The 21433-nt window shown below is 39.6% G+C and overlaps 1 protein-coding gene across 1 annotated transcript in view; it reads right to left on the reverse strand.

Annotated features, from left to right (window-relative positions):
* Positions 1 to 21433, reverse strand: part of znf438 (zinc finger protein 438) — a 37830-nt gene that overhangs the window by 7096 nt on the left and 9301 nt on the right. The window contains exon 2 of the mRNA XM_061805692.1: positions 8377 to 8453. The gene's annotated coding sequence lies outside the window, so the exon portion shown is untranslated. The remainder of the gene's footprint in view (positions 1 to 8376; positions 8454 to 21433) is intronic.

The following is a 21433-nucleotide window of genomic DNA, read 5'->3' on the forward strand; positions in this document are numbered from 1 at the left end:
GGAAGTGAAATGGATACGAAAACTGTATGAAGTCACTCCTAAAACCAGAGAGAAAGCAGAAACTGATTTGTTTTCTTACGTCAAAACGTGTTGAACAATTTTGTGGATGTTTAAATTGGCAAATTGTTTCTTATGCAACTCAATCTTATTTTGGCTTCTGTAATTACAAGCAGTCAATAAGAAATTGTTGAAGAAATGCAGCCATTTGTCAGATCACAAAGTAGTAAGCCTCATGAAAATGGAGTGAAGGTGGGGTTAAAACAGGACACGGAGGCAACCTAAGGGTGTTTATTTGAGATTACATTAACGCAAAGCAGACGTTCATAACGAGATGTCAAAATCCTACACCAACAAGAGATACAGATGCAAATACATATACAGTATAGTAGGGGTGCTCAATACGTGGATCGATCGCAAGGCAGCTTGGGTCAATCGCGACGGCGTGCCAAGAAAAAGCTGTATTATTCTTTTATTAACTTTGCTGTCAGTAAGTTCCCACTTATTTCAAGCTCTCACTTAAGAAATCTTAAACATGAATATGGATGCTGCAGTAAAAAAAAAAAAGACTAAAACATATCACTTATATATGGAATGGGAGGCGGACAATTTTTTAACGATGCCATTTTTGAAGTGCGTGTGCCTCATCTGCCAGTGTAGTGAAACGTGTAGTGGCATTTTTGAACAGTTTATGGAAAATACGACACTGACAATCCGCAGAAAAGCTAGCAGAGAGTGAAAAGTGAAATGTGGTCGCACAGCAGTCACTTCTCACACAGAGTTCAACAGTGAAAGCCGCAATTTGTTCCGGGTTCGTCATATCATTGTTAATAAGTACTTCCAAGAAGGAGAGGTGAGGCATAGCTGACTTGTTGTTCCGATCTTTTAAAAATTACGCGGAAATATTATCTTCAATAAAATCTCTGCAGATGTAAAGGAGTACAGTTACATGGCGCTGTGAAGCCATGGCTGATGTGTGGAAGGACATCTCAGATTGTGTTTCTCACTGCAGTTGGACAAATCCACTAACGTGAATGTAACAGCCCAGGTGTGCATTTTCATTCGTATGGTGTTTAGTGATCATCAAAGTTAATTATGTTGTGTAATATTGGCTCATGCGGTTATGCAAGGCACACAAACATATACATATAAAGTATCCTCAATATACTTTGGAATAAATATATTTGGCATTTTTGTAGTGGGTAGATCTTTGTGAATTGGTCATTCTATTTCATCATTGGTCATTCTAAAAAGCCTCCTCGCCCCAAACCCCACTCGTCGATCACGAGAGGCTGGATGCTTGAGAAGTAGATCTTGGGGTAAAAAAAAGTCTGGGCACCCCTGCAGTATAGAGTATAATAAAGAGTGCTTCCCTTTTTCTTCAAAATGTGAGTTTGGAGTCAAAAATGACAACTGCATATACTGTGTGTGTGTGTGTGTGTGTATATATATATATATATATATATATAAAAAGAACATGAAACTAACCAAGAACCTGAAATATATTACATTTACCCAAGAGTTTTGCAAATTTGGTGCGATCTGAACACCTCCATGTGAAGCCAATCCTAAAGCTAAATGCCTAAAAGGCCAAAGCTGAATAGCAAAAGAAGAAGTGTACAACACTCATCAGACCGACAGTGCGGACTTGTAGACTCCTGTGAAACTGACAGAAACAGCTGCTGTCAATCCGTCAGTCAAACCACCTTTGACTCAATACGTCCAGTCTGACAGTTGCTCATCTTGTTCCATTGGACAGAAATCTGTCTCTTTTGGCAGTTGAATGAGATCTGGATAGGGTGCTCTTTTGTTGGGATACAATATGATCAAAACATTTGATGAAGTTAAAAATAAGTTAAGCACATTTGATATAGTTGTCCAAGAGGTTGCGTCTCTCTGTGGACTTTTGATGCTCAAAGTCAGATCTAACTACAATTTAGACCCCCCCCCACACTTCTTTCATTTCAAGCCAGTCTAAAGCACTCTTCCCTTGCCCAGCTCAAAATTTTTTGCAAGAATTGTGGAATAATACAGCAACACATTGGAAGACTTGTGTAAATATGGCATTCCAAACCTAAAACAAAACTCGTGTGGAAAAAGAAAGCATCTGAAGATCTTACAAAGTCAACAGTGAACAGAACATCGCTGTGGTGTCGAATAACTTGGAAGGGGATCCAACCTACATGATTAGTGGGTTCTTAATGGACGATCATGAGGGGAATCAAATATAGGGGTTAAAAGACAAATTCATGTGGCGGTCACAGATTCCACTCAATCTGCCATGGGATTTGAAACACCATCAGGTTTAATCTGACCGGGGTCATAGGTCAGGGCTAGGATGATGCAGAAAACCTGTTTTTTTTGGGGAGAGAATGCAGGGGACAGAGGAAAAGGGGAGACAGATTAACAGGTGAAGCCAGAGGGCGAGAGGTGAGGAACGTATGTTTATGCATGGAAGAGGTCAGGGTTGAATAGGAGGGCAGTGTGTGCAGACCAAGCATGAAGTGAACATAAAAAAAAAAAAAGTCTCACATCGTCAAACAGAGTTGAGACATGAAAAAAATGTAGTCCATGCCAGAAGAAAAAAATGACAAAACTGGCCAGATTGAAGTTGTGCTTATTAAATATGGAATGTGCTGTCTTCCACAGTGCATTTTTTTCCAAGAACTATACAATTCCAAGTGCTTTAAAGTACCGTCGACCACAGGTTTTTGTTGTATTTTTAAACTTATAGCCGCTAGCGATAAAAAAATATTTTAGTCTCATCGTGAAATAAGTCGCAGGGTTAGCGAACTTCTGAAAAAAGTAGCGGAAAATACGGTCGTCATAAAACCATGAAAACACAGAAAAATTGTTACACGAGTACAAACCGTATAAATTCCACAATGTGCCGTATTTTCTTGACATGTCTACGCTCTATAGTTTGTATTTTATCGATTTGGCTTTATATTGTTAAAAACGTGAAAGGCTGCAGGCTCAGAGCCAAAATTAACTTATATTTGGAGCTGCTCAAAAGCCGTTTCTCGTGACCACCTGAAGGAAAAACAAAGTTCCTTGGAGTCACCGCCATGATGGTTACCATCATAGTAGGTGCTTTGTGCCTTTAGTTAGGTGCAGTGTTGTTTGGCCTAAAATACCTTTCCTTTCAAACGATTCATCAAACGTCCTTCTGTAGGCCTCTTGGGGATCCTTCTGAACCAGTTTTCCTTTTATCTGTTCGTTTACTTTGAAGGGTTGACCAGTTCTTGAAATTCAGATGTGTCCCATTTTCTTTATTTATACTGATTATGGTCTGCACAGTGAAACATGGCATCTGCAGTGTCCTGAAAATGATTTAGTACCCTTCTCTTGACTGTTACCGCAGCAAATACTGTAGGCCCCTTTGAAGTGTTTTCATACGGACCATGACTTATTATAAGGTGCTAAGCAACACCTCTAAAGCTTGAACATAATTCATTACGGGATTCTGGTTAATTTCCAAATTGTTTCCCTTCAAAACAAAAAAAAATCCCTTGAAAAATTACTAAAATATTCATTCATTCCAGTCAATCTGAGTAACTGAAAATAATCTGTATTAGTACTGGAATGTTAATGAAACAATTTTGTTGACATGAGGTATGACCTTTTTAAAAGTTCTAATGCGTGTCTAAGTAATTAATATTAAAAATTGTAAAGCTTTAGGTTTTACATTATTTGCAGTTCAGAGTTGCTTGAAAAGTTGGTGTGAACAGTCTACTGTTAGGCATGAGTTTTAACATGCTGGTGTAATTGAGTGCAAATTCTCTTGTGCAACCACACTATTTCAGTTCAGTCTTGCTTTATATTCAATGTACATAATTTCTTTGTGAATAGTTTAACTTGCCATATTTTACATTCTTAAAATTTAACTTCTATTCCGGGAAAAGGACAGCAAAGAGCAGAGTTGTGAGGTTTGTTATCTCCTTGGTGGGGTAGAGTCATGCTCATCAGGGACCGAAAGATAGGACCTGGAGATGGAGCTGGTCTGGAATGAACTGTGTGTGCATGTTTGTGGGAGGGAGGGGTAAAAACACAGCAGAGGCCAAACTCCCCCGGGTTTTGGCGTAGATGAAAGGCCAGGATCTAGGCTAGATAAGAGGGAAGATCATGGGGGGTCGGGGCCAGCCGGCTGTGAGAAGCCATGTTTAGCACCCATCTTTGACAATCCTCCTGCTACATGTAATCATCAATAGATGTAAATATTTGTACCTGTTGGTCTCTTATGAGGTAAAAGTATTTTCTGTGCTAGACTGTTTATTCCCCGCCCCACCTCTTCCCACCCAACCAAAGTATACAAATTGCTGAAGCACTGTTGGTAAAACAGTCTAAAAAACTCCAGATAAGTGTGACACTAAGTGTGTATGTGAATGCATTATGAACGCATGCACACAGGAGAGTTAAACTCTCGTCCGTCCGGACCAAGCGCAGTCATGAGAAAAATGAAGTCGGTGTTTGCAGAAGTCCTTGATTCATCCCACAGTTCATACTGGATGAAATAGCTAGAACGACACAAATTGTGATTTGATAGCATGCAGCTACTAGTGCTGCTTTATCATTGGACAATCATGAAAGGTGCTGCGCTCTATTACAGCACCATATGGTATCCATTGCATGTGCAAACAAACACTCAACCATATGTCATCCACTGTCAACTGAACAAATCAATGCACAGGACAAATCCATTGCAATTAGGTTCACCTCGATTTAGCCGGGATGTGGATGAAAACGAATCGATATTGTGGGCATACTGCTAACTCACTACTGCTCCTACATAAATGAAGGACTTACCTGTGCCTGCTATGACAGGAATCAAAACTGTTCAAATCTGTAAATATCAAATAAATGTGCATTTATGTGTGTGGCTGTTGGTCAAAACCTGTGCTCTAGCAAAAATAACAGTTGCCGTTATCGGAGACAGGATGCTCTAACCTCTTCAGAACCAGTAACCTTCGACTCGCTGTTCAGCAAAGCAGTGTGTCATCCACAAGAAGCTTATTGATCAGTTTTCACAGATGAAGCAAATGAGCATATTTTAAAATCCTAAACATTTATAGTTAACATGTCGCGGGGATCTGAAGGTAAGTGGCTTCAATCTGGAGTGGAGGTGACAGCAGTGAGTCCGAGAGCATGTCTGGAAATGCGTATTTGTGGTTTCAAGTGTTAACACCCTATCCCTCCCCAGGCAGCCCAGACTGCCTTAGTCATCCAGACTTTGCAACGCTAAACCTTTACCTGACCTTTCCTTCCGCGGTGACATTTGGACCCGTTCGAATAGGTCAAACAGCACTAAAGAGTGTGGAAGAAAAATGAATAAGCTGGATGAAAAAAAAAAAAAAAAAAATGAGCGAACGCTGTCAGCAGTGACATGCATATTGTACTCAAGTAAGAATAGATAAAAGTAAGTAAAAGTAAAGAGTAGTCCTCCCAAAAATTACTTAAATGCTCAGTGAAAAAAAAAACAAGTTCTGAGTAAACGCTACCGTATTTTCCGCACTATAAGGCGCACCTTCAATGAATGGCCTATTTCAAAACTTTTTTCATATACAATAGGTGCATAGAATAAGACACTATAGTAGAGGCTGGGGTTATGTAATGCATCCATTAGACGGAACTGCACCAAAGGCTCACTATTGATGCATATACAAGGCGCACCGGATTATAAGGCGCGCTGTCGGCTTTCGAGAAAATTAAAGGCTTTTAGGTGCGCCTTATAGTGCGGAAAATACAGTAATTTGTCAGAGGATGAATGACAAATAAAATCCAATTAAACCTAAATCAAATAAATCTTGGGTGGACCTTCCACTTGCCCAAATCTTTAGTGATAATATAGAAATTGGCCTGCTCCGTGCCCACCTCATTTGCAATCAATATGATCGTCAACTGATAACCGGCAGGCACCATCTGCCAGATGTGCTCCACATTGGCCTCACTCATGCTCGTGTATCTCTTTCCACTCCCATCTTTTAGGCCCTTGTGTCCCTTTCCAAACATTTTGCACCACTCAAAAACATGCGCAAGCCGTGATCTCCTCTCCATGCAGTTGCTGCAGCAATCCCAGTACTTCTGACAGTTTTTTCCACAACCTGACCAGAAACCCAAGGTTTGCTAATTAGCCGTCCCCTTTGGTGCTTGAGGACCTGACACAGATATATATGTGGGGAAAATAGTTTAATAGCTGTAGAGTTTCAAGACCAGTTGTTTAATCCAATATGATTATATTGAAGGAGAAAATAAATCATGGTTGAAGTTTTTGTATTTTTTTTTCTTTGTGGCCTGGCTGTCCAGAGAATCACAATTATTTGTATCAAAGCAAATTACATTTTTCTATATGTCCTCTGTAAGACTTGTAAACACCATTTTTAATGTAACGACTACCACTTGTACCTGTCACGCGATTGTATGAAATATTGTGAATAATTGTTTGAACACAATAAGCTCACCCCCCCAAAAACAACAATACTTTCACAGTTAAAACTTTGAAAGTTCCCTTCCCCATTCAATGATTTCAATCCAAACAAAACTGAGTTCTATGAGCAACGCCAATCTCTTGCATTTTATGCTGATACATGAGATCACACACACACACACGCCTCTTCAAACTCAATTTGTTGTGTGAATTAAGAGGTATTGTCCGTCAAGGGTTTGGTTGAATTCAACACTTCAGGGGGTTTTGACCATCTATGAAGGTTATAAAGAAGTTGCCCAGTCAACTTCAGCGAATCTGAAACTCCAATGATATTATATGATGACAACAACGTATTACAGAAGAACATTCTTGCGTGTCATGTACCTGAGGATACAAAAAGCATCAAAACACTCTTTCTACCTAGCTTACAACTGAACCACTTTGGGGGTGCATCGTGTGATGTAGATCTAATATTTAAACGCCACAATATTTGAAATAAACACTTCAACATCGCATCTTAGAGTTTTGTTCTTTTCGGCACTGCCGAGGGTTGGGGGGAGGGAGTCATTGGAACCTCTACTGGGACACAAGCATCTTTATGATCGCCCGAATCAATGCGACAAACTCAATGGGGAATCCGAGAGGAAGGAAGCTGCCATCATGCTAATTTTAGGCCCTCTGCATGTCAGATGAAACACTGGAAAACATATTGCATAGAGAAGCGGGAAAGTTCTGAGCATCTAATTTTTCATACTTCTTTTGCATCATGTCGTTCTTACTATCATTATCGCATGCATCCAATATGAAAGCATCCCTTTGATTTGGTGAATCATTCCTCCCCGTCTTCCTGTTCTCAGCCCTCATCGCCTTTCCCTTTCCTCAGCTTTCTGGTTCCGACGCGCTTTCATTCTCCCCCTCCCCTTTCTCTTGGTACCTGAGTAAATAAACAGTGTTGTGTGAATGCCAATTACAGCTGGTTCAGGGACATGGAGGATCCCAGAGATGTATAAACAGCAAGGTAGGTAGGAGGAGAAATAAGAGGCAGAGGTGGGGGTGAAGGTAATGCACCACAAGGGCAACCTAACACAGACACACAAACTATGTAGGGTGGGATAAAGAAACGGGTTCGAGCTTTTAACCCAACCTATAGTGACTGTGAAGAAAGGTGTGCATGCAAAGGCTTCATGGACTTAAATGACCGTCAGTGGAGTCAAGTGTCAACCAGAGAAGGGCCGCACGGTAGATTTTTAGCTTGAGCACAAATAGGAATGTTATAAAACTGTAAAGCCAGTCCAAAATCAAAAGAGGACACTCCAACGGTGGAAAGGAAGGTGAAAAGATGCAGGAGACCAAGATAGAAGAGATAGTGAAAGCCCAAGAATACACAGTAGATTTATTTGTTGCTCGGGGGCATGGTTGGCACATCACGGAACCACTGTTTTTAATGTCATCCTGAGAGGTTTCTTGATTAAAAGAAATCTTGTGATCCCAGATTAGGACTAGATTGGTAATGACAGGTGCAGGAGAAACCTTAATGTTACAAAGACTTGCATAAGCTTTTAATCTTGTGTTAAATCCACTGCAAACACTGAGCGAGACAAAGTAGAAAGAGAAAGGTAGAAGGGATCACAATGTATAAGGGATTGCAAAAGAGGGAAAATTGAAAAAGTGATGGGTGGATAGATGAGCTATTTTTATAATGAGGTCAGTGAGAGCTATGGGATTTTTTTATCTTGGGAATTGCACACACATACATACACAAGCTGTAGTGATGGATCCTGCTGAGCATGACTACGACATCGCCATCGACAGACGAAAGATGCAAAGGCAGATGATGCAACTGTGCAATACATTTTTAACAATGTCCTTTATGTAAGGACAAATCTTGTAAACTTTGAAAACTTAGACCCACTGTGGCCGACTGAGTCAGTTCAGATTAAGCCCTAGAAGATTACCTATTTGATGATTTTCTTTTGTCATGAGATGGATCCTAGGTCGTGGTCCAGCCCCCCCCAACTCTCCACAGTCCCCCCTGCAGAGAGATCAAGGATTTATTAGAGTAAAAAAAATGGGAGGGGAAAAAAAAAAAAGACAAATCACCACCAAATGTATGGATATGGACACAAACATCATAGGCAAACCAGTTAACGGAGCTACGCTCTGGAATGAAAACCATGTTCTTGCTGATGATTGTCATTTACACATAACCGACCAAATTAACTAAAATAATTCCGTGATGTTGTATGTCATAGCTCAAAAGGAGCTTTTCTCCACGGATTCAACAAATGTTCCCTTGTAGCGTGTTAGGCTGTAAAATTGTCAAATTCCCCAACACAACAATGACAAAGGTGAAAGATCTGTCATGCGATGTATTTGCATCACAGTGTAAAGAGTAACACGGCGTAACGACGAGTAGATTTGGTGGGGACATGATTCGCACGCACACACACATCCACACTCCATTTAACAGAATGAGCACTCGTTTAGCCAACAGTGTCTCAGCAGGCAGGGACACAGGCTGCCCACTCAGTCAGATCCATCCATATTAAATAAATAAGGAGCGCTCGTGTGTGTAAATTATTCATTTAACACGCCTTATCCTCTTCCAACAACCTTGTTAGAGCAACTCAGGAGTGGAAAGAGGGGTGTGCGTGGGGGGTGGAGGGACCAACGACACAAAGTAACGGCGAGGCAGACACTGTGGCTCATGAGCGACTCAGCAGAACCTGTGGTGCATCTCTAAGCTCTCTGGGCATTCAGTCATAAGGGGGCTAATTCGGGCTGACACCTTTGTTTCAAGCAAAAAAAAAAAAAGGTTGCGTACACGCAGTAACACATGCGTAAGGGCACAAAATTGAGTTTATCTTGGCATGCACAAACTTGAGAAAGAGCAGAAGAAATTATTTTTTAGTGCACATTCATAGAATAATCATTCTACTTGTCTGGATAAATTATTGAAGAAAGGGAGAGCAGGAGGACACGCAATGCGGGAATGCAGTGGATGTTATATTGTGCCGCAGATCGGAAAACGCAGGAAGTCATCAGCAATTCACGTACCGATTCAAACAAGCCGCAAAGTTAACACCGTTTTACCTGTAACATGCGAGTTGTGAAAGATGTGGTGGGGAGGGGGGGGAGACCTGGAAACTCAACCTAATGATTGCCATTGTAATGTTCATCATGGAATTAATTTGGAGTCCGGAAGGGCGTTCCAAATTTATTAATTCATCAGTAAGAATTTCCTCGAACGTATGAAACTGACTGTGATCAATCATGACTTGAAGTAATTGAGGGAAAGTTGAGTGCAGTACTTGGCTACAACCAGTAAAAGTGCTGTTGAGCCAGTCTCATGTTTGCAGTCTAAAAATAGAGCTTTGATGTCAAGAAAAAGATACATACATAGTTCCTGAGAATGTGATAATGTTTTATTTATGAAACAGAAAAAGAATACATGTCCATTTTGTTTAAAAAAAATAAAAATAAAGCTTTGATGTCAGCTACAGGAAGTTAAAAGATACATAGATTCTAAGAATTTATGATGCTTTATTTATGAAACAGAAAAAGAACGTCTATTTTGTTTCTATAAAACTTGAAAGATTCTAGTTTTTTGAGAAAATATAGGGTTTTTTTTTTTGCATTTGGAAGTGACCAATGAATTTAATATTTTTTGTTCTCATAGAATAAGAAAACTTGAAAAAGTTTTTTCTGCTCAGGTTTAGGATTTATTTATTTTAAATATGTACGTGACCTGATCTCAGATAAGCAGAAAAAGATGGATACACTTTACTCATCTAACAGATGTTTGATGTTCAATGTTATGTTCAACTTTGGACAGAAAATACCAAAAAATAAATACCTTCAAATTTCTAAATGCAGCAGGATACAATTAAGATTGGGAGGAAAAAATAGACTAATGTAAAAAAAAAACTGTCATCACATTTTTTCCCTCATATATTGCCCAGCAAAGTATGACACTGACGTCAAAAACATTTGGAAAATTGATTTTTTTTTTTTTATATACATACCATCAATAAATATTGTTTAGAAACTATAATTACATCATTTATTTCAGCCAAAATTGACTTAGGAAATGTGGTTGAATTATATTTGAATTAAAATAGTTTTCGCTTTCAAATTGATTACGATTTAAAGTTACTTTTGGAGTCAACACATTTAAGAATGGGATGCCTTACTGTACGATGGCAGTGCTCTTTACAGGCCTCTCCTACCTGACCGGTACAAAGATACGGGATTTTTCTGATCAATAATAGCTTCAAAAGTTTAAATTAATTCAGAGAGATTCTCACTTCGATTCGAAAGCAATATTTGAATAATTGTTCCTACAGCCAACCAGATAATTTAGTAAAATGCTGATCCTTATCTAGAGCTATAATTTAACTCACTTTGCCGACAGTTTCCAACATGAGTTACACTAAAGTCAGATGTGATGCTTTATAAGAGAAAGGAAGCAATGACTTTTGCATTGAATTCTTTCATATGGAAAATTCCACCTTAGGGTAAAAGACTTTTCCATGTATATTTTTTAATACAGAAAAGAGACATAAGGGAGGAAAAAAGTAAAGTGTCCCACAGCTGCAGGACTGCAATCTAAATTTGTTGGGACCACATGAAAACATCACCTCTATTCCAGGCCATGGCGGCAAAATTACAGCCCTGCTCATTCTACTCTAGCATTAAACCTCAATTAGCACACAACTTCGCCAATGATGTCATCACGCTGGGACTCAAGAGGCCTGAAAGTAAGGGTTACTTTTCTTGAGAAAGACAAAATGCTTGTATCTGAGCCACTACAAACTTTAAAGTATTTTCCATCTATTGTGGTTCTACAGCTGAGAAAAGTTGAATCTGGAAGACAAAAAAAGGTGCTGCTCTTCAACTGTGGTTTTGTTTTTGTTTTTTTTTTTAAATAAAAACAAGAGTTTGTGGTATGGTTTGGCTAAATTTACCAAGATTGGCAGTACGTCTGTAACAGGAATTTTCCAAGAAAAAAAAAAAAAATGGTCACTTGGGTCAGACAAAACAACAACTACAACAAAGACATGTTGGACCGAGAGCACTCTCAGAGTGGGATACGGACCGAAAGTTGAGCTCCAGTTAAAGTCATCTTGTTATAACAAAAAAAAAAAAAAAAACATACCAAAAACAGCACTCAATTGTGGACTTCCTCGATTGTTGTCACTTGTTATATATTTTTCTTCCTTATCTAATTTGTCTGAGAACTGTATGTTGTTGTGCATGCTGTAAAGAAAAAAAATGTTAAATTAAATGGATTTAAACCAGAGTTCTTAATGTGAACACTCTTTAAAAGTTACATTAAACAATGAAGCTATTTGATTTGAAATCTAATTCCTCTTGCATATATCAAAATCAGATCCATTTGACTCAAAAGTTGGATTTTGAGTTTAAAAAGTTACAGTCCATTCCTTGGTACCAGCACGCCACAAACTTCTTAGTTTGTACGAGCTCCACTACCAAACAAGTACACATGTACTGAATGAGTTGAACCGGAAAGTTACATCATGTAATGTCACGCTGGGATGGCAAACTAGAGTTAACTGTACAAATATATGGGATCTTGGCATTTTTTAAGACTCCTCACAATAACCATGACTGAATTTGTTTGACAAGCCAATAACATATTTAAAAAATTCCAGCTAGTTACAGAAAAAAAAACCCTGATGATTAGTGTGCAATAATGTAGTTCCTGTTGATAAAGGTGGATAGAACTGATTGTCCCTATACGGTGAACAAAGGAAGACGTGACAACACACTCCTTCAGGGCAGCACCTCCTACATTTCTCTGTTTCCTCACACTGTAAATTATTTATTGCAGCTTGCAGCAACTTCTCACCCAAATATCACTCGTTGTAGAAGAGAGGGATCATTCCCACATCTTCAAAGAGAAATCAGTTAATGGCTAAGTTTTTTTTTTTTTTTTTTTTTTAAACAACGAGTGGCTTTACAAAACTTCTCCATCACTACTTGATCACTCGCAGGTGCAAAGCAACGGGTTCGGAGAGGGGCACTTTTCACAGAAAGTGGAACAGACTTTTCTTCAAGCCAAGCTCCGGTAAAAACTTCAAGAAGTTGTGGGTTTGGAGAGGCTGACATCAAAAGCATGCAAGTTTGTGGTGAGCGGATCCAATCAGCCGAGAGGGCCAACGAGAGGCGGAGAGACAAGTACTTGCCTTTTAAATTGATCCCACTGAGACCCTCAAGGTTCTCTTTGCAGGACTCGCAGAAAAGCGCTAAAAATTTGGCCCCGCAGATCAGATGAGGAACTGGGAGGTGAGGGGGGGGAGAAGAAAGACTTTTGGGAGGGGGAGACACAGAAAGAACAGAGAACTGTGAGGGAGTGACGCCAGTTGTGGCAGATCAAGAGAGGTGAGGTAAACAAGGAGGTGGGCTCATTCGCTAAGGGTGCATCCAGCAAAGAGCCAGTGAGGAGATTGCAGGTGGTATCAGCTATCAAACCACTGGTACACGTATGATGATGTGCTCAACCAATCGCAGGTGTATCTTTATTCTGCCGAGGTCTTGGCATCCCCCGACTGCGCATCCTCTCTTGCTGGACTGAGATCAGACCCTGGACGAAGCTGGTGACATTACACGCAGCGTGTTCGGCTCTCAAAGGAACAAGCACTATCAGACAGACCCAGAGACTCTGGAGCCTGCCAGGATTGACAACAGACTATTCATTTGCCAACATGTGCACAAAATATACACAGTGAAAGTGAATGTGTGTGTCTTTTCAGCCACCTACATTTCTTTTTTTCTGGCCACTATATTTCCAGCAATCATCAAAGAAAGGAAGATCCAAAATATTGTAATGCCAAATGAGAAATGAGCCCTCTCGTAATCGTGTGGTTTGGGTGGTAAGCTTTTAGACTTTGCTTGAAGATTATTTAGGTTATTCAAGTTAGGTTAGCTAACCTAACCGAAGGGTACGCGAATACTGGATGAAGATCAGGAAAAGTCTTAAGCTGGACACCGTGAGAAGTACCTGTAAAACCATTTTTTTTTTTTTTTTTTTTTAATAGTCAATTTCCAGTCTACTCTGGTATAGAGCCGTGCACTGCAGGAACGAAGGATGATTCACTGTTCCCTACCAGTAAAGATGAAAATCAAAATGAAAATATGATGACATACATTCAGTTGGTGTGAGAAAGTTTACTTGTACAGTTACAGCAGAGTTACAATCAGGAGTTACGGTAGTCCTTTGAGGCCAAAGTGGCAAGTTGCGGCCATTATTGCAAACATTCAAGTTAAAAAAAAAAAAAAAAAAAAAAACGCCAGAAAGCAGAAAGAAAACATTGCAGCGCTCCCAAATAAAACCCTTCTGTCACCAATATGTAGCAAACAGCCATAAAATAATCCTCAAAAGCAAGAACAGCAGCCTTGACTGTACACTACTCAGTACTCAGCACACATGCAAGTGAGCAACATTACCTCACCATTGCGAGGCTACAAACAGTACACTTGCAAAAGGAATTGGCTACCAAGTTTAGTCTCGCAGAATTACACCATAAAGTTACAACAAAGATCCAAAAAGATGGAAGAAAGTAGTAGACATCCTTGAAAATGCATTGGTCAATGGCTCAAAACACCTGTCGCAAATTCTAACATTGAGGTGGACTCTCACTATTTGACCACAAGTTTATTTCAAACATCGAACAGTACATCATATGCATCCAAAGTTTAGAGGTCAAATGCAATTCATCTGTAAAAAGGAAAGCACATTTTAAGGTTAGAGTTTCAGATTCACCTTGACATTTCATCCCAGTGTAAAAGTGCGAAGAAAAGGTGTCTGTATACATGTGCTTTTTTGTCACATTTGATACAGGTTGAGTACAATGATTTGTTACACTTGATGCAGCATTACCATTCTGGCTGCACTAAAGGCTGCCCTTTAAATATCTTCAATATTTGTTTTGACACTGCCACACCATATGTAGCTCCAGAGACCAGGAGGACCTAAGTGGAACAGCAAAGATCGACAAACGAGAAATCAAGACGCGGGTCTCTGTCGGTCCCTCCTTTGAGACCCCTTGAACTTTTGTTTGGATTTGTCATTACCTGTTCTGTGAGCGAGAATTTAAATGCCTCTAAAATCGAGGAATGTAAAGAATTTCACTGCAGACGCCAACGCAAATTTGGATAAAAATTGCTGTAGCGGAACTTGAAACGGACTAGCCTCCAAATCAAGACCATTTTAATTGTACATTAAATGCAATTGAGTTGAATGTATAAGTAAACATTCATCCATCCATCTTTTGAGCCACTTATACTCACAAGGGTCACGGGAGTGCTGGAGCCTATCGTAGCGATATTCAGGCAGGAGGTGCGGTACATCCTGAACTGGTTGCCAGCTAATCATAGGGCACATAAGAGATACGCAACCATTCGGACTCACAATCACACAGAGGGCAATTTGGAATCTCCAATAAATGCATGCTTTTGGGAAGTGGGAGGGAACCAGAGTGCCCAGAGAAAACCCACGGAGGCACAGGGAGGACATGCGAACGCCACAAAGGTGGAGCTGGGATTTGAACCCTGGTTCTCAGACCTGTGAGGCAACATTAAGAAGCCGTTCCACCGTGCCGCCTATAAGTAAACATTTTCAAGGATTTCAATTATTTGATAAGAAACTCTGTGAGCACATTATTAGCTCTGTGAAATTTATAGCCAGCAATATACCACCTTAGCTGTGATGGACAGCCACCACTCCGTGTAAATAACTCTCAGCCCAATAAATAAGCAGATCTCTACTATTATCATTAAAGTGCCCTTAAGGCAACCACACCTCCCTCATCCCTGATAGCAACACTTCCCAAGACAAACGCTCTGGAATCACATGACTAATCAGCGTCAATAATGTGACATTTCATTCGGCTGACCGTCCAACTAAAGCCATTTATTTAATTAGCTGAAAAATAATTGGCAACATAAGCAAATTCACGTTACAGGACCAGGATTCACTTGGCACATAACCTTTTGTGGCGGGAGACATGGCGAGCCAATTCATTGCTGAGAGAGGAGGCTCTTCGTGATTGCTCATTTTCCGTAGCGTACACAGTGTGAGTAAAGAAATAAGAGGCTCTATTTATAACAGGGGATGCAGGAGATGGCGATAAGCTTGTCATTAGAATAAAGAATGAAGACAATCAATTCAGGCTTAAAAAGCTGAAAATCCCACCACTTATTCTTTAACGCCACAGTTTTTTGCCACTTCCACAGCAAATGATTGAACAGCCCGCAACCCACAAGAAGAAGAATGCTCGGTCAGCAAGTGTCAGAGTTGATGGCCAATATATTCAAACTGTTTTTTCACTCAAAATATTCCAAGCCATAGTTGCCATGCATAATGAAACCTGTCAAGAGGTGAGCTTGTTTTCTGCAAATATCATGCCTAGTTTTCCCTCAGATCTAGTTCAAGAAGGGCAATAACCAGAGTCACTGGTGTTGAGTCATATTTCACACAAAGATACCAAATGATCAAAAGGTTGAAGAGTGAAGTATACTCTCAAAACAGTTCAATATAATTTCCAACTCATTCTAAACCTCACCCTTGAAAAAAAAAAAAAAAAAAAAAAAACAGCAGAGATTTTGGGGAAAAAAAATGCACTGGAATCACAGTTACTTTTACTAACAGGCTTAACCTTAGCTCATCCCTGACATACAAAGCTTGTCTTTTTGTCAAAATAAAGCACTTTCACTGTGACTACCTTACTAATTTCCCATTTAGACAGGGCTTGAGCAGCTTCTGAGGGTACTCAACACTGCATATGGCCCTTTATTTTTTTAAGCAAATAGCTGGGGATCAATTTTAGAGGGGAAAAAAAAATGTGAACGACATGGGTGAGTAAAACATGATTCAACGTTTGTAATATTTCCCCCCCCACGCAACGTAATATCGATTCAGCAAATCATCTGAAGTAGGCATCTTTGCATTTGATTCTCATTTCATGGACAGAAGCTGAACTCAACCAAACAATAAAATGGCAGCTACAGCAACCATCCTCAGCAGTAGAAGTGTAGTGGTGAGCAAGTTCTACTTTTAAGTCTGTTGAGTGACAGTATTATAAAAGACTTTTTACTGATGCATGAATATAAAATAGGTCTATACAGTATTGTGTGTTTCATGAGCTTTTAGTCAAAAATCCCATTTTATTTTCATAATTCCCAGTCCATCTTTTCAACCTCTAGTTATTGATTTCCTTTTACATATAATGGAATAAACCTTTGAATGACTAGATATCCTTTGGGAACGTCATTAGATAGGAAATGCGGTCATGTTTGTAAAAAGGCAAGTTCTCCAGAATCCCAGATTGTCCTTTTAATCGTACTGCACTAAACCATGAAGAGCGATCACGTTTGACCAAGGGCAAGTAACCGAACATTAAACAGCCGAATTTCAGAACAACAGGAAGCTGCCAGCTGAGTGAGAACACAGAGAAATTAAAAAAAGCAGGCTAATATTTACAAACCTCAATTTTAAAACGCCAGGAAAGACACCCATATAAAAAAATAATAATCCAGCTCTGTTGCCAAAACTATGAATTCATACCAGCACAGTGGTAGAAAACTTTCAAAAGAACTGACACTACAATCCTCTTATAGAACAGCGAATAAAATACAAGAAGGAAGCATAGGAAGATAATTTGTCTTGTCTGTAGAGTTCATCGACAGGCCCATTGATGCTGACATCTCTTTAACATGAGGTTGGAGGGTGTTTGGCTTCCCCTTCAGTCGCTTGTGAGCTACAGAGCCTGGAAATGATTAGGCCTGGGAGGGCAATTAGCCTGAGCATCGCTGGGCTAAATATAGTGCAGCTTGGCCCAGCTCGGCTCCTGGGTCATGTCCACAATGCGGCCTCCACGCACATATGTTAGCACAATCTGGATTGTTTCATGACTGATGCGAAGGCTCCGCTGACTCAGACGAGATAACATAATTCAGCTGTCGATCAGGTGCCTCGCGAGGGACGGCGGGGGAAAGAAGTCGGAAAAAAAAACACTTCCCCTATCCTCTAACTTTTTTTCTGAAATTGACAAATAGTCAATTTCATCAAAAATGCCATGTTTGGATATCATACTTTCCCACATTTTTGCAGAAACATGGAGGGCAAAGAAAAACTGCTTCTCATCTCTGTCTCCTGCCCCTTTCAGTTAGTATATCTCCTACCCCTGCGAGATTTTTTTTTTTTTTTAAGATTCTTATCCTAAAAAACAGGAGGTTCGCCCACTTGTTCACCTGGGACAGCTGCTGGACGGCGGAGGCAAACCAAGAAGGTTATAAGAGCCTGGGAATGTTTAACATCTAGAAAGCAATCAGAACATGGCCACTGCTCAGGGAATTGGACAGGAAATACGGAGAGTAACCCTTTCCTGCCTGAAAGGAAAGACAAGAGGAAGTCATTTAGGCTACGACAAATACGCAAACCGAAAGCGAGCCTGCAAATTAAACATAAGGTAGAACCATTTCACATTCCTATAGTGCAATGAAAAGTATTTGCCACACTTTGACTTTTCTGCACATTTGTCATAACGCCCTCACAATAGTTCCATTTCAAGTCTAGTTCTAAGTTTCATAAAGAGATGTAACGATTAAATTGATAGGCAGCAATGCAATTATTGAATTGATAAGCGGTTAACTTAAGTGTAAATATTGTCAGTAAATTAAGAAGTATATTTCTTAAAATAATAAAGCAGTAAATAATATACAGTCAAGCAGGCTTATTATTTGTTTCATCAAAATCGTATACTTTGGAAAACAATCAATCAATCAAAATATTCGCTGATTGACTGAAATGTTACAGCCAAAACTAATAACTGAAGCATAACTAATTCAGGTTTGTGGATTTTCAGCACTGTCAGTATGAAATACCTACATAGAAGAAACATTTTGTAATAAAAGGAAGGAAAGTTCTTATTTTTTTTAAAAATCAGATTCACCAAAAAATTGGTAAGCTAGCACTGTGTAAATGATAAAATAACCTTAATTGCAGCACTAAGTACAAGTACAACTACCATTGTGATACACAGACTCACTTGGTAAAACTGAGCTGAATTTAAATTTCAAGTGGAAAAATATTTGCACTTAAGCTTTCTGAACTTTATTTTTAAAAATGTTCAATCGGTACGATTTTCAACCATGTGCAATGTATTTTAATTATATTATTAGGTGAAGTTTTTAAGCTTTGACTATATTTAACGACAATACTTACACAGAATGTTCAATATCACTGCCCCAAAAACTCTGGGTGGGGGGTCAGGGGGGGTGTTCCATCAACATGAAGGAAACGCCAAACTGATGAAATTAACATGCGTTAGAAATAAACCCTAGAGGTTCGATAGGACACCCAGTGCTCCAGGAAACAAATCATCCAGTGACTAATCAGTTATAATTTCAAGATGCCTGATATATATATATATATATATATATATATATATATATAATATATATATATATATATATATATTTTTTTTTTTTTTTTTTTCTTTTTGATATGGTGCTGAATTGTATTTTTTCCCTAACACGGGAAGGAACTTCCCCCAGTCAGAAGACAGACGATTTTCTTCTCCAAAAGTATAGCTGCTGACGACTCCCCTTCTCTTCCTCAAACAGGCTGATGTGGCAAGACTTGCGCGTGTATAGGTGATAGGAAGTTTCGTTTCCGTCCTGTGTTCCTTTATTTTACAGTCTCTTGTTCACTTTTACCGTGCATGCAAACCATTTACCGCTAATGAAAAGACAGTTTTTGGAAATACTTTTGTGAGGGTCACTAAGGGGTTATCCACTAAGTTTCATAAATTTGTAACATTGTTTAGGCAACACTGCCCATTTTAAATTTTACCTGGCGGGATTTAAATTTAGTATTACCAGGTACAGTATCTATCATCAAGTATGGACTTGTCATTTTGGTTTTAAAGATTAGCGTAGCGCTGCTGCCATTTCAACGCCCAAGACAAGCTGCTTTCCAAATATTTTTGTGTACATATAGGGTCTGTTTACAGTAACTTCAAAGAACCATTACTTGGATGATTAGGAAAAACTCAATAATCTACAGAGAAAGAGAAAATAGGAGAGGGCAAAACCAAAACACAACCATAAAAAGATCACTGATCCTTATCAGATTTGAAATCGCTTCCACTTTTATCCACTAAATTCAATTCCCTTTGCACACTGAATTCATACGCAGCAATATATCTGCAGCCTGTAGCAACAGAATAAAACAGACACGTCCATCCATCATACCGTGAGGTTATTGTGCCAGTGTGACTTGATGATAAAACGTGCTCAGTGCCCTCCTAAAGAAACTGTTTATTATTATCTATCATTTGCCACAAGAGAAATGAGATAACGTGGTGTGGCTTACAGTTAGTGTTGCCTTGGCAAGATCGAACAGTGTCCTTGGCGTGACATTATTTATTGAAATACCGCTAAAATATGTATGGCGAATGCATTATGAACAGAGCTTCTGTTGGAGCAATGTTGGCTGTAGCTCGGCTTAACATTGGCTTGCTCTTTCTTCACAGATGTCCCTTGTGCAACACGGCAGAGATAATAGCGCTAAGGGTCTGAACAGTTTATTTTACCCCTTTTGTGAAGGGGGGGGGGGGATTTCCTTTTGATGACCTATTAATGTATAGACAATTTATGGCCCTTCCTCGAGCAGAGATTTTGATCTTAATTACTTTGTTAATTAGCTGTGATTCACAGGAGAAGTCTTGGTCTATCGAAGTCCCTCAGCATTGCTGAGATGGCTTCTCCGAATCGCTCACATCCTCTTTCCCATAAAAAAAAAAAAAAAAAAAGAAAAAAAAACACCTATCCTGCACTTGTGACTGATTTGCAAGTCTGTCTCCACTGAAGATTTTTTGGTTTCTTTTCCTTCAAATGTCAACAAACCGCAGAGATCTCCAGCTATCCGTTCCCACTGTCAGAGGAAAACGAAGCAGGACCTGGCTTTCTTTCCCTACCTCCATACGTCCATGGAGCAGACTCGAATCACATGGAGGCATTCCACAGATTTACGTTTATCGTTTTCCAATGGACAAGTCAGAGAGGCGCTCCTCTCCCTAGATGATGAAATGGCTCCCTTATTCCGGGGTGCCTCACCTTTGATTTATGGACTGAACATTTGGCTAATCAAAATGAAATGGCCACTGTTAAAACAATACAAATTGTTATAATCAGAGGTGTTTTGTAAATTTGCCAGTTGATGCAAATCAACACAGCGATGTTTACTTCAACACTTCAGAATTGTCTAATCACAAGCTTGCAATACATTAAAACAGGTTGTTCGGAACATGAACAAGGAGTAGGCGTATTGGCACCCAAGCTTCCTTGAGAAGAACAAGCTGAGCGCGAGGAAAGGCCAGGTCCAGCTGAGGCAGCTGCTTGCTATTACTCTCACCCCTTCCTCCCCTCTGGCAGGAAATGAGCAATCATTTAGTACTGACAGGTACATGCTGAACCACTGCTATCTCTGCTCTGAAACCAACCAAATAATGGATTACAGCAGTTTAGTATTAACCTTAAGCCTCTCAAGTATCAATGCTAGGTTCGTCAGTTTATATCTTTGCAGGTTGAAGTGTGTGTTAGTCTGAGCGGGCCAAATCACAAAGTGCTGTGGCATTTAAATGAAAGTACATCATTTGCATCTGCAGGTATATCCGAATCTATATCTGCCCGTATGATGCAGGGTCAAAGAGGAAAAACAGCTCCTAAAAGTGGCTTAAACGAGAGATGTTTTTGTGGTCGTGAAAAGCAGTAATTGCGAAGTCTCTGGTGAGTTGCGGAGGGCTTGGTGGGTCCGGCTGGATATGGATTGTGGCTGTGGACCTGCCTTAATGGCAAGTAACAAGACCAGTTCACTTCCTTGTGACACAAGGTGCATGATGTAGGTCCCAGTAAAAACACCAAGAGCAGAAAAGAAGCTACGTATTAGGGGTTGAACATCTTCAGCTCTTTTGCCAAAGATGACAA

Source organism: Syngnathoides biaculeatus, chromosome 19, assembly GCF_019802595.1.
Source record: "Syngnathoides biaculeatus isolate LvHL_M chromosome 19, ASM1980259v1, whole genome shotgun sequence".
Lineage (NCBI taxonomy): Eukaryota > Metazoa > Chordata > Actinopteri > Syngnathiformes > Syngnathidae > Syngnathoides > Syngnathoides biaculeatus.